The 12,500-nt window shown below is 49.6% G+C and overlaps 4 non-coding genes across 4 annotated transcripts in view; 3 read left to right on the top strand and 1 right to left on the bottom strand.

Moving 5' to 3' along the window:
• The first annotated feature begins 4,438 nt into the window (after window positions 1-4,438).
• LOC149095099 (U1 spliceosomal RNA) lies at window positions 4,439-4,602 on the top strand. The gene has a single exon (XR_016205044.1). It is a non-coding gene; the product is annotated as a U1 spliceosomal RNA (small nuclear RNA).
• An 886-nt stretch (window positions 4,603-5,488) lies between these two features.
• Window positions 5,489-5,607, bottom strand: LOC149095098 (5S ribosomal RNA). Its single transcript, XR_016205060.1, has one exon. It is a non-coding gene; the product is annotated as a 5S ribosomal RNA (ribosomal RNA).
• A 447-nt stretch (window positions 5,608-6,054) lies between these two features.
• On the top strand, window positions 6,055-6,246 carry LOC149095097 (U2 spliceosomal RNA). The gene has a single exon (XR_016205129.1). It is a non-coding gene; the product is annotated as a U2 spliceosomal RNA (small nuclear RNA).
• Window positions 6,247-12,459: 6,213 nt separating this feature from the next.
• LOC149095096 (U1 spliceosomal RNA) overlaps window positions 12,460-12,500 on the top strand; it is a 164-nt gene continuing 123 nt past the window's right edge. Inside the window, exon 1 of the small nuclear RNA XR_016205043.1 lies at window positions 12,460-12,500. This exon is cut by the window's right edge and continues 123 nt beyond it. This is a non-coding gene — a small nuclear RNA (U1 spliceosomal RNA).

Below are 12,500 nucleotides of genomic sequence, written 5' to 3'. Positions count from 1 at the left end.
GGGTGGGGCTCCACCCGGGGGTGAATTATGTAATGTCTCCCAAATTAACATGAATAACAGTAACTTAAGTAATGGTAATGATAGTGAGTCTATCTTAAGTAATAATATAAATGATAGTATTATTGGTAGTGAAAATAGTAACGTTAGTGATAGTATTGGTAGTATTGCCACCCCTGTGGATACTGAGATGTCTCTGGCGTCTGATCCACGTAAGCGGGCCATTTCGGGGGATTCCTCTGAGGATGTTGAGAGTGGGCCTTCTGTTCCCTCTTCTCCATCTCCTGGGCCCAAGTCCAAAATTCCATCCAAAAAGCTCAAGAAGAGTACCGGCGCTCCTTCCTCTGCGAGCGTTGGGGGTGGGTCCTCTGCTCCCCCCTCCTCTTCTGCTGCACCCGTTGCTAAAAGCTCGTCCACAAGGCCTAAAAAGAGCACTGATGCCTCCAACCGGTTGCCACCTGGGGTTGTTTCGGCAGCACGCCTGGCCAGGGCAAGGTCATTTATTAAAAAGTGATTGTTTTTTTTTGAATTTGGGATGGCTACCTATCTTATTTTTGTGATGGCTTTGTCCATCCTCACCCTAAATTGTAACGGTATTCGGGATCAATCCAAACGGGCTGGTCTCGTGCAATGGTTGCGATCTCTCCCTGTGAGTGTGGACGTTGTCTGCCTCCAGGAGACTCATTGTGTTTCCTCTGGTGAATGTTCTTCTTGGTTTTCGTCTTCTGGCTTTTGTTCTCTTCCTTCCCCTGGCTCTGCCCATTCTTGCGGCTGTATTGTTTTGTATCGTCCGTGTCTGTCTATGGTTAAATCGTGGAGTGATGACGATGGTCGTTTTCTTCAATGTGAATTTTCATATCTCGATAGGTCTTTTCGTGTTTGTTGTATCTATGGCCCCAATCGCAACCCTGCACGTGATCAGTTCCTGGATGATCTTCATCCCATGATTGATCCTTCCGTTCCTACTATCTTGGCTGGCGATTTCAATACGGTCTTTGACCGTGCTATTGATCGCTTTGGTTCTGACCCTGCTGACTGTTCTCGGGAGAGTTCTTCCTCTCTTCGGTGCCTCTTTGAGGCATGCTGTGTTATTGATGTTTGGAGGTATCTCCACCCTTCTACCTCGGGTTTCACTTGGACTAAGTGGGACGGCACCCGCGCATCACGTATTGACATCATCGGCGTTCCGTATGTCTGGGTGCCGTCCGTATCTTGTTGTGATATCCTTCCATGTCCCTTTTCGGATCATTGTGCGGTTTTGTTGTCGGTATCAATCCCTGACGTTGTACCCCCTGGTCCGGGGCTCTGGAAGCTGAACACCTCCATCCTTGAGGACGAGGACTATGTCAAGTCCATCTCCGAGTTTTGGATGGCGTGGCGGTCTTCTATCCTTCGTTTCCCGTCCCTTGCCAAGTGGTGGGAGGAGGGTAAGAGCCGTATTAAGGGCATTACCATCCGGCACTGTTGTGCAAAATCATCTGCCCAGTCCCGTAATCGAGACCTTTTGGTTCGTCTAATTGACCATCTTAAGACTAAAATTGACGCCGGGTCTACTTCTTGCCTTGGCCCCTACCATTCTGCCCTCGCTGAGCTGGCTACCCTAGATTCTAAGGCTGCTAAAGGAGCACAGGTTCGCTCCCGAGCCCGCTGGATTGAGGAGGGTGAGTCCTCCTCAGCCTATTTCTTCAGGTTGGAGAAGAAGCGCTCAGCAGATCGCTGGATCTCTGCGTTGAGGGAGAGTGACGGTTCCATCATCTCCTCCCCTCCTGACTTATGCCGTTGCCTGTCGTCTTTCTATTCTTCTCTCTTCACTGCAGTTTCTACCGATCCCTCTGTGCAATCATCCCTCCTGCGTAATGTCTCGTCCTCTCTGGAGCCTGATGAAGCTGCCCTCTGTGAAGGTCACCTCACGCCAGAGGAATGCCTCATTGCCCTTCAGGGTATGGCTCGAAGGAAAGCGCCTGGTCTGGATGGCCTCCCAGCGGAGTTCTATCTAAAATTTTGGAGTGTTCTGGGATCGGATCTTGTCTCCGTACTGAACTCTTGCTTCGACGCGGGCAACATGTCCCTCTCTCAACGCAGAGGTGTCATCACGCTTTCCTTCAAGAAGGGTGATCGGCTGGATCCGCGCAACTGGCGCCCAATTACCCTCCTAAATGTTGACTACAAATTGGCATCGCGGGTCGTTGCGGGCCGCCTTTTGAAAGTAATCCATCTTGTTGTCAACAAAGACCAAACCTGCGGGGTCCCGGGTCGTTATATTGGGGAAAACGTCGCGCTTCTCCGCGATGTTGTCGACTATGCGGCGCACTCTGTCACCCCTATTGCCATTCTCTCTTTAGATCAAGAGAAGGCCTTTGACCGCGTCGACTGGTCCTTCATGAAGTCCACTCTGCAGACCATGGGTTTTGGCCCCTCCTTCATTTCTTGGGTAGACTTGTTTTATCATCGTGTCCAGAGTGCGGTTAACGTCAACGGCTACCTTTCTCCGTTCTTCAACCTGTCAAGGGGTGTCAGGCAGGGTTGTCCTCTGTCCCCCCTGTTGTACGTTCTTGTATCTGAGGTCCTTGCAGTCAATATCCGTTGCAACCCTCGCATCTCTGGGTTGTGTCTTCCTGGCTCTGCCCCTCTTTCTCCAATCTCCCAGTATGCTGACGATACGTCACTTATTCTCACTTCTGATGATGCCATCCATGCTGTGTTTGAGACTTACGCCCTATTTGAGAAGGCCTCTGGGGCTAAGCTCAACCAATCAAAATCCAAAGGCCTCTGGTTAGGCGGTTGGAGTGGTCGCACTGATCCTCCGGTTGCGCTAGATTGGTCCTCCACCAAATTAAAGCTTCTTGGTGTTTTTCTTGGTGTGGGAAACCTGGAGGAAGATAACTGGCGTCCTCGAATCGATGCGGTGGACCATGTTCTCAAATCCTGGCGTTCTCGTGTGCTCTCTTTTCGTGGTAAGGCCCTTGTCATTAATGCTCTTGCTCTCTCCCGGGTCTGGTATGTGGCATCCCTCATCCACATGCCTGCCTGGGTCCTTAAAGAACTATCCTCTCTTGTTTTTTCCTTCTTCTGGAGTGGAAAACGTGAGCTAGTTTCACGCTCCACTGTCGTGCAGTCTCCTCTTTTTGGTGGTTTTTCTGTTGTCGACATCAAACTGAAAGTGTTTTCCCTTCTTGGTCAATGGGTGAGGCGCTTCGCCTCTTCTCCATCTGGCTGGGCCACTTTCATGTCCTATTGGTTCAGCCACTGGCTCGATGCGTCTCCCCTGAATGTGTTCTCTGACCCTTTTTCCTTTGGCCCTTGGGTCTTACCACCCTTTTATAAGTCTTTGTTGTTTGCATGGCGTAACCTCGATGGGTCTTTCTCGGTGTCTCGTAACTCGCTGGTTTTTGGTTCTTCGTCGTGTCATGTCTGTTGTTCAGTCTCTAATATGTCTACTAAATTGTGTTATCAATATTTGCTTTCTGAGAACATGGTTTCACCGCACTGCGTCGAGAAATTTGCGCCTACATTTGGGCCTCTTCATTGGCCTACTACGTGGCGCACTCTCCATCTTTTTGACCTGGACCGTCAAGTTATCGACGTCAGCTGGAAGATCGCCCATGGGGTCCTCTACACCGCGCAGCGCCTTGTGTCTTTTGGATTGCCAGTTCCTCTGCCATGTTTTTGCGGTGCTCCAGTGGAATCGCTGGAGCATCTTTTCTTCTTCTGCCCTCTCGCTCAGAGTACTTTGTCCTGGCTTCAGTCTCTCATGTTTTGTTTTTCCTCCATGTGTCCTGTTATCCTCTGTAGGCATGCTCTTTTTGGTTTTAATTCTGATGAGTTGAGGGCCACTCCTCGCATCTTTGTTTACCTCCTCAATGCTTGTAAGCTCTTGATCTGGCAATCCCGGAATGACTTCCGTTTCCGAGACATTCGCCCTGGTGCCACTTCCATCATCGCCCAGGTGAAGACGCGGGTAAGGTTCAACCTCCCGCTGTTCTTCAAGCGGTTTAAATCTCCTCGCCGGAAAAGGTATTTTCATCGTCAATGGGGCGCTCGCGGTGTAGTAGCTTCTGTTGCTGCTGGTCAGCTTTCTGTTAATATTTAAGTTTATCCGTTGCGTGTCCTCTTGTACTGGGTCTCCTTGGCTGGTGTACTGTACTGAGGCTTGTGTCCTGTGTTGTTCTGTTCCGTTACCTTGTTTTTGTCTCGTTTGTATTGTCTGTCCTGTTGTGTTTGTTATGTATGTAGGGCTTTGGGTTTGGGAATTTCTGAAAAAGGTAGGCAGGGTTCGATTCCCTGGCGAAGTTGGCGAACTGGCTACTTCTGTAGGTGTTCCCTACCTTAGGTAGACCCATTAGTGTTGGACTTGCACTGTATCCACGCTATGGATGAGGCTGTCAGTCGGCGGGCATTGCACTTCCCGTAAGGGAGCCCGGCCGTCTACCTTAAATATAAAAAACTTACCTGACGCGGGAGGTACTGTGATCAAGGAGGCAGTCCTCTCAAGGCGAGGCCCTTTCATTGCACTTCGATCGGGTTGACCCTTGCGATTACCCCAAATGTGGGTAACTCGAGCGTATAATTTCTGGTAGTGGGGGCCTGCGTTCGCGCTCGCCCCCGAAAAAGTGCAAGTGTTGGCCCTGTGAATGGTGGATGGTTAATGATTGACGCTTTGCTTTGTTCGTCAGTTGGCCGGGCCGGGCTGGACGACTGGGCACAGTGAACAACGAAGGAACGTGTCAAGCAAGCCAAGGATTTCCAGCTGCAACTGAAAAGGCGAGTGCGCTGGAACTCGTGTTGTCATGCATCCATGTTGCACTGAACTGAAGAAGGTGGCTTTTCCGATTTGCGTTTGTTTCGGCAGGCGGTCAATCATTGACTCGATCCCCGCCAAGTTTGTCCTCGAAGTAACGTTCGTTGACTTACAGTATGGAAAGAGCAAAGGACAAGGAAAGTAACAGGAGAAGTGCTGGCCAAACCGTGAGTTGATTTCTACCTTACGATTGTTGTGTTGGTGGTTCGTTGACTAAACTAGACAACGGTCCGAGCCTCCGACATTCTCCAAGTCAAGTCATGAATAGAATTGTTTTGACGGCTCGAATTCGTGTCGACCGTTAATATGCAACGGCTCGCGTGTGTTGTTTGCTTTGCCGTTGTTGATCGGGCGCATTTCTTTGGGAATTGGCGTAGTTTTCCGCACTTTTAGCTGCTTGAAAACCGTTCTGCAAGGCAGAATATCATTTTGCTTCGAATTATTTGATGTCACACACGCCAATTTGATGTCATAAATAACCGTTTCGCACGCGAACGTTAGCGCGCGAGACTTAGATTCTAATTTATCCCGCGATCATTTTAAGGGTACTTTTCATGTTTTCTGGCTATCTTTTGAGTCTCCTGAAATGTGTAAAAAGCTATTTGTGCTTTCCAGCCACTGGAATAGCCAAAGTTGGTAGTAAAAGAAAGAAAAAATGAACATATGCAAAATAAAACGGCCGAGAAAATGAAAAGTCTACAACACGGGGTATTCCCAGGCGGTCACCCATCCAAGTACTAACCCCGCCCGACAGGGCTTAACTTCGGTGATCGGACGAGAACCGGTGCTTTCCCTGTGGTATGGTCGTAGACAAGAGAAAGGGGTGAAAATTTAGTCTTTTAAACGAGCCATCAAAGCAAAAGCAAAGCAATAATACCAACCAGCAATCTTTTAGCAGGCATTTCTTGACTTCTCTGCAAGTTGTATGCACGTGGAGAGCGAATGTTGATAACGTAGCCGTTGCTTTCTGCCTGTGTCTGTAGCGCTATCTTAGTAACGGAGTCATTACGGTCTTTAACATGTTGCCTCGTTTTGGAGGCCAAAAAGGCGTTTGATCTCACTCACCCCTGGAGGGACGTTATCAACTTTGCTGCTGATTTTTGTGGACTTGTGCTGTAGAACAAGTGCGTCTACGACGGCAACTTGCTCCATAGCGTCGGCCTACAGTCGGCTCCAGGCCCCTCGGCGACAGCATATTGACCACCATATCTCAAAGGGGGAAACCCTGGACCACCCTCCTAGGGGAGGGAAGGTCCGGTATCGCTTCTCGGCCTTTTGGCTAAGATCAAGTGTAGTATCTGTTCTTATCAGCTTAATATCTGATACGCTGCTCATTGAGCAGCTCATATATTAAACTGATTTTTGGAACTGGGCTGTGGAAAAGAGGCTTGCCTCGTCCCAGCCACGGGTTGCCTCGGTATAGCACTACCTCCGAGTGCGGCCCACTTCCCCTCGGGGAAGAAACCTTCATTCAATCAAAGAAAGAAATCAAAGAAAGCCTCCTCCTGACACTAACGTCTGGCGTTTTTCTCTGTCGGCAGGCACAGACTGAGGAGGGAAGCTACTCTAGAGCCGCCTAGAAGTGAGGCTGGAGGTTCTAGCACGCCCGCAAAGCACTACCACAAGGATATAGAGGTAAGGAGGTTTGCCTTTGACGGCCCCCGCGTCAAGAATTTTCATACTTACCTGACGCTCTGGAGTATGGCCGAAGGCCCTATCCTTGTGGTATCCTGAGGTCCTCTTTTCCAACTGCTTGGTAAGTTTCGCCAGTTTGATCTGGTTTTTTGGCTGCTTTTTGCCGCCATATTTCCTTCGGGTCTTCTTGTTCGCTTGAGTCACCCAGCCGGAATCTTGTTTCTCATAGTTAAGCCGGGTCACCCATCCAGTCGGGCTTAACTTGGTGGGGTCACCCATCCATCTGGGCCCCGGCCTTTTTGGGCTTGGCTTAAGGTCTGCCCATCTTCCCGTATCTCTTTGCTGGGTCTTCCAACCCTTTGGCCCAGTCTCTTTTTTGGCTGTTGGAATTATTTTAGGCTCACATTTATATCTCAATGCCTGTTCCTCAGCCTAAAACCGTGGTTATCCACGCCCATGGCATGGTGGCTGCCATGTCTACCAATGTCATTGTGCAATTATTGTCTAAAAAACTTGATTTTAAAAGGGTTCAATCCATACAATTTATTCCCAACGGTCGTATTCGAGTCACGTTTACATCCACCGAATACCGTAATGCCATCTTGGGGAATAAAGTTTTGTGGCTCGACGATCTTCACGAGCTGCAGGTTACGGAGTCGGACTCTCCTGTTACGTCCGTGTATGTGCACTATCTCCCAGTGGAAGCCGGCAACACCGGGATTCGCTTGGCTCTTGCTCCCTTTGGCAAGGTCCTAGACATCTCTTACCAGCGTTTTTCCGGCTTTAAGCAAATTTCGACAGGCACTCGTATTGTCCGTATGTCTTTGGAACAGCACATCCCGTTCCAGTGCAATATCCAAGGCTACCCGTGCCGTGTCTGGTATTCTGGTCAGCCGCTCAAGTGCACGATCTGCAAAGGGGCCCATAAAGCTGCGGAGTGTCCGGACAAAAACAAGTGCAAACGCTGCCACCAGCCCGGTCACTTCGCAAAAGACTGCAAAAATGCTTGGGGTACCACTCCCCAGAACCATCATGCTCCTGCGGGTCCATCCACTGCTCCCAACACTAATCCCCCTGCCCACGTCCCTGATCCCCCTGCCCCCACCCCTAATCCCCCTGTCCCCAACCCCGATCCCCCTGCCCCTGTCTCCATGGATCCTAATGCTGTGCTTCCAGCCGATCCCGTGACAAATCAAGCTCCTCCACCGTTGATGTCTCTCGATCTTGCATCTCCTCACCTGTCTGCGGTGGAGTCGTCTGTTGTCTTGGGAGAGTCTTCCCAGGGTGAGCCAGTCTCATCGCAGCTCTCCTTGTTCTCCGGATCTGAGGATTCCATTCATCAATTCACTGATGAAGAGATGGAGCTTTCCCCTGCTGTTTCCTCATCCCCCTCCATCTCCTCCTTCTCGAGCTCAGCTGATGCCAGTCAGAGCATCCTCCAAAATAACGCAATTGTCTCTAGCGACCCACCTGCGGTCGAGCAAATTCAAACTGTATCCATTAATAGTAATGTAGCTGGTCCAAAAGCGGCCACCGTATCTGGTAATAGTAATGTAGCTGGTCCAAAAGTGACCAAAATATCTAATAGTAATGTAGCTGGTCCAAAAGTGACCTCCGTACCTGGTAGTAATAATGTAGCTGGTCCAAAAGTGACCAGAGTATCTAATAGTAATGTAGCTGGTCCAAAAGTGACTAAAGAATCTTATAATAGTGTATCTGGTCCAAAAGTGGCCGGGTCTAATAATAGTTCTAATAGTAGTTTAAAGGGTGAATCTGCCCTACCAAAATTAAACCAAAACAGTAATGCTTGTCAGTCTCCCTCTGGTGTTGTTACGGATTCGGACTCGGGTTCTGAGTCCCCGTTCAAGACCCCCCAACCCCCCAGGCCTCGTCGGGCTCCTTCCCAGAGTCCTCAACGAGTGCGTTCTCGCTCCCCTTTGGTTCCATCCTCTCCTGGAGCTCATAGGGGTATGCCCCAGATGTCGCCTGACCGACCGTCTAGACGCTCTTAGTCTCGTTCAAGCTCCCTCCCTATCTCCTTATGGCTCTGTCCATAATCTCTCTCAATGTCAACGGCCTTCGTGAGTCCTCTAAGCGTGATGGTCTTGTGCAGTGGTTGCGATCTCTTCCTGTCACTGCAGATGTTGTGTGTTTGCAGGAAACTCATTGTATCTCCGATGTGGAGTGTAATTCCTGGTTTTCTTCTTCTGGATTTAGTTTTGTTCTTTCTCCTGGTACCCGTCGTTCCGGCGGCTGCATTGTCCTTTATCGATCTGTTCTCCGGCTAGTTAATTCTTGGTGTGAAGTTCCTGGTCGTTCCTTGTTGTGTGAGTTTTCCTTATATGATGTTTCATTTCGTGTGCTTTGCTTGTATGCCCCCAATCGCAACCCTGCTCGAGACCTCTTCTTCAATGGCATCGCTGATGCCGTTGACCCATCTATTCCAACGGTTTTGTGCGGAGACTTCAATACGGTCTTCGACCGTACCCTCGATCGCTTCGGCTCCTGTGCCGGTGACACGTCGAGGGAGAGTACTCCTGCCTTAACCCGTCTCTTTGACTCATGTTGTGTCGTTGACATATGGAGATACCTTCATCCAAATTCTTCCAGCTTCACCTGGAACAGGTGGGACGGTCAATTTGCGTCCCGCATTGACCTGATGGGATGTCCTTATCCTTGGATCTCGTCTGTGTCAGCTTGTGACATCGTTCCTTTTTCCTTTTCGGATCATTGTGCCTTGTTGTTTACCTTTTCTATTCCTGATGTCATCCCCCCTGGTCCAGGTTTATGGAAATTAAATGTCTCCATCCTTCAAGATACTGACTATACCAAATTGATTACTGACTTCTGGCTTTCTTGGCGTCTTGCTCAAAATAATTTTCCGTCCTTATCTGATTGGTGGGAGCTTGGCAAATTCAAAATTAAAGATCTAACAATTGGATATTGTTCCAAAAAGGCTAAAGAACGTCGGGCCGAACGAGCCCTTCTATCTCGTCTGGCTGATCACCTAAAATCTCATGTTGACCTTGGTCGTCTATCCTGCTTGGGCCCATATCAATCCACCCTTGCTGAGCTGTCCAGGTTTGACCTTGAGGCAGCTCGTGGTGCTCAAGTTAGGTCTAGGATTAGGTGGGTGGAGGAAGGGGAGCGGTCTTCCGCTTATTTCTTCCGTCTCGAGAAGAAGCGATCAGCTGATCGTCGTATTTCTGCGCTGAGAGAGAGTGATGGCACTATCACCTCCAACATCACTGGCCTTTGTGACTCCATTTGTTCTTTTTATTCTGGCTTGTTCACCTCTGAACCTACAGATGCTGCCGCTCGCGAGTCACTGTTGAGTAACATCTGCTCGACTTTGACTCCCGAGCAGGCCTCTTGTTGCAATGGTCTTCTGTCCGTTGGCGAATGCCGGTCTGCACTACTGGGCATGGCCAAACGTAAGGCGCCTGGCTCTGATGGCCTGCCCATGGAATTTTATGTTAAATTTTGGGATGTCCTCGGTGAGGACCTTGTCTGTGTCCTTAATTCGTGTTATCTTGATGGTTGTCTCTCCCTCTCTCAGCGCAGTGGTGTAATTTCTTTATCTTTCAAGAAGGGTGATCGCCTTGACATTCGTAATTGGCGCCCGATCTCCCTTCTTAATGTCGATTACAAGCTTGCTTCTCGAGTCATAGCTGGTAGACTCCTCAAAGTCATTCATCTTGTGGTGGAGAAGGACCAAACTTGTGGTGTTCCTGGTCGCTTCATCGGAGAGAATGTAGCCTTTCTTCGGGACGTTGTCGACTATGCCACTCTGTCCAACGTTCCGGTGGCTATTCTCTCCCTCGACCAGGAAAAGGCTTTTGATCGTGTAGAATGGTCTTTTATGCGTCAAACCCTCCAGTCTATGGGCTTCGGAGACTCCTTTGTCAGCTGGGTTGATCTGTTCTACAATAATGTACGTAGTTTTGTGAATGTCAATGGCTACCTGTCGCAACCTTTCTCCTTGTCTCGTGGTGTGCGTCAGGGTTGTCCTCTGTCCCCATTGTTATATGTCTTGGTTTCCGAAGTCCTAGCTGTCTCCATTCGCGCCAACCCAAGAATCGTTGGTCTTTCTCTTCCTGGTGTGCCGGCTCCGCTGCCTCCTATCTCTCAATATGCTGACGACACGTCCATCATCGTCATCTCTGATGATGCCATCAAAGCCACCTTTGAGACCTACTCCATCTACGAGAGAGGTTCTGGTTCCAAGCTGAACCTCTCTAAGTCCAAAGGTCTGTGGCTTGGCTCGTGGAATGGTCGTCAAGACCCTCCCGTCAATCTTGACTGGTCTTCTACCAAGATCAAAGCCCTTGGTGTCTTCATCGGGGTTGGAAATCTTGAGGAGTGTAATTGGACGCCTCGTATCGCAGCTGCTGAAAACGTACTTTCTTCTTGGAGGCAGCGTCAGCTTTCTCTTCGTGGCAGAGCCCTAGTCATCAATGCCCTTGCTCTTTCCCGCGTCTGGTATGTGGCTTCACTTATCCACATGCCTGCGTGGGTTCTCAAGGAGCTTAATACTCTGGCTTTCAATTTCTTCTGGAAGGGTAAACGAGACCTTGTGTCTCGTTCAGTCGTTGTCCAACCCTCCCTCCTTGGTGGTTTTTCGGTCGTGAGCGTCAAGTTTAAAGTGTGGTCCCTGGTTGCCCAGTGGATCAAACGCTTTGCCAGCTCCCCATCTAGCTGGTCCGCTTTCATGACCTACTGGTTCTCCTCTTGCTTCAATGCCACCCCTATTGATGTTTTTTCTCGTCCTTTTGACTTTGATCCTAGGGTTCTGCCTCGTTTCTACCAGTCGCTCATTCTAGCCTGGCGTTCGCTTGACGGCTCTTTTTCTGCTGGTCGCTCCTCTTTGGTGATGGGGTCGTCTTCACCTCACTTTCTGACCCCTGCCTCTGGGATGACGACCAAGTCTTGTTACCAGTACCTTCTGTCTGAAAATTTGGCTACCCCCCACTGTGTCGTAAAGTTCCTTCCTACGTTCGGTGTCCTTTATTGGTCTACTACGTGGAGGGAACTTTTCTTCTTCGACACCGACCGTCAGGTCATCGATCTTTCCTGGAAGATCGCTCATGGTGTCCTCTACACCGCTGCTCGTCTGGCTTCTTTTGGTTATGACTTTAACACGTCCTGCTTTTGTGGTCCGGTCTCCGAGACCCTTGAGCATCTGTTTTTTCATTGTCCTTTGGCTTATAGTGTTCTTTCTTGGCTTCAGTCCTTAATGTTTGTTTCCTCTCCGTTGGCTCCTTCTCTGGTCTGTCGTCATGCCCTTTTCGGTTTTAACTCCGATGAGTTAGCTGTGGTGCCTCGCGTTTTTGTTTACATTCTCAACGTCTGTAAATTCTTCATATGGCACGCTCGGAACGATTTTCGCTTTCGCGATGTCCGCCCTGGAGCTGCCTCTGTCATCGAGAACGTCAAAACGCGTGTTCGCTTCCATCTGCCCATTCATTTCAAAAGGTTTGTGTCTTCCAGGAAACGTCGCTATTTCCATCGCCAGTGGGGGGCCCGTGGTGCTGTAGCATCCGTGGTCGGCGATCGTCTCGTTCTTCATCTTTAGTCTCAAGCTGGGTTGTGGGTCTTTTGTCTGTCTGAATCTAGACAGTTGTCTTTCGTCTGCTCGAATCTGGGCAGTAGCTCCATGCTTCTAATCCGAACGTTTTTTGTTTTTGTGTCCTCTCGTGCTGGGTCTCCTTTATTGGTGTACTGCACAGAGGCTTGTATCAGTTCCGTTTGTGTCTTGTTATGTTTGTCGTTACGTCTGTCCCGTGATCGTCTTTGATGTCGTGTAAAGCCCGTGTCTGTCGAAGTGTGTTCAATTTCTGACCGGGTAGGCGGGGTTCGATTCCCCGGCGAAGTTGGCGAACTGGCTACGTTGAGTAGGGGTTCCCTACCCTAGGTGGACCATCTAGATGGCTTTGCACCCCCAGCCACTATGATGGATGAGCTTGTAGGCCAGCAAGCATTGCACTGCCCTTCGGGGAGCTTGGCTGTCCACCTAAAAAAAAAAAAAAAAACTTACCTGACGCGGGAGGTACTGTGATCAAGGAGGCAG

The sequence above is a fragment of the Orbicella faveolata genome, unplaced genomic scaffold (assembly GCF_042242905.1).
Source record: "Orbicella faveolata isolate gen_17 unplaced genomic scaffold, um_ofav_v1 contig_6, whole genome shotgun sequence".
NCBI lineage: Eukaryota > Metazoa > Cnidaria > Anthozoa > Scleractinia > Merulinidae > Orbicella > Orbicella faveolata.
The sequence above is the reverse complement of the archived record's forward strand: the minus strand, read 5'-3'. Positions and strand labels throughout refer to the sequence as shown.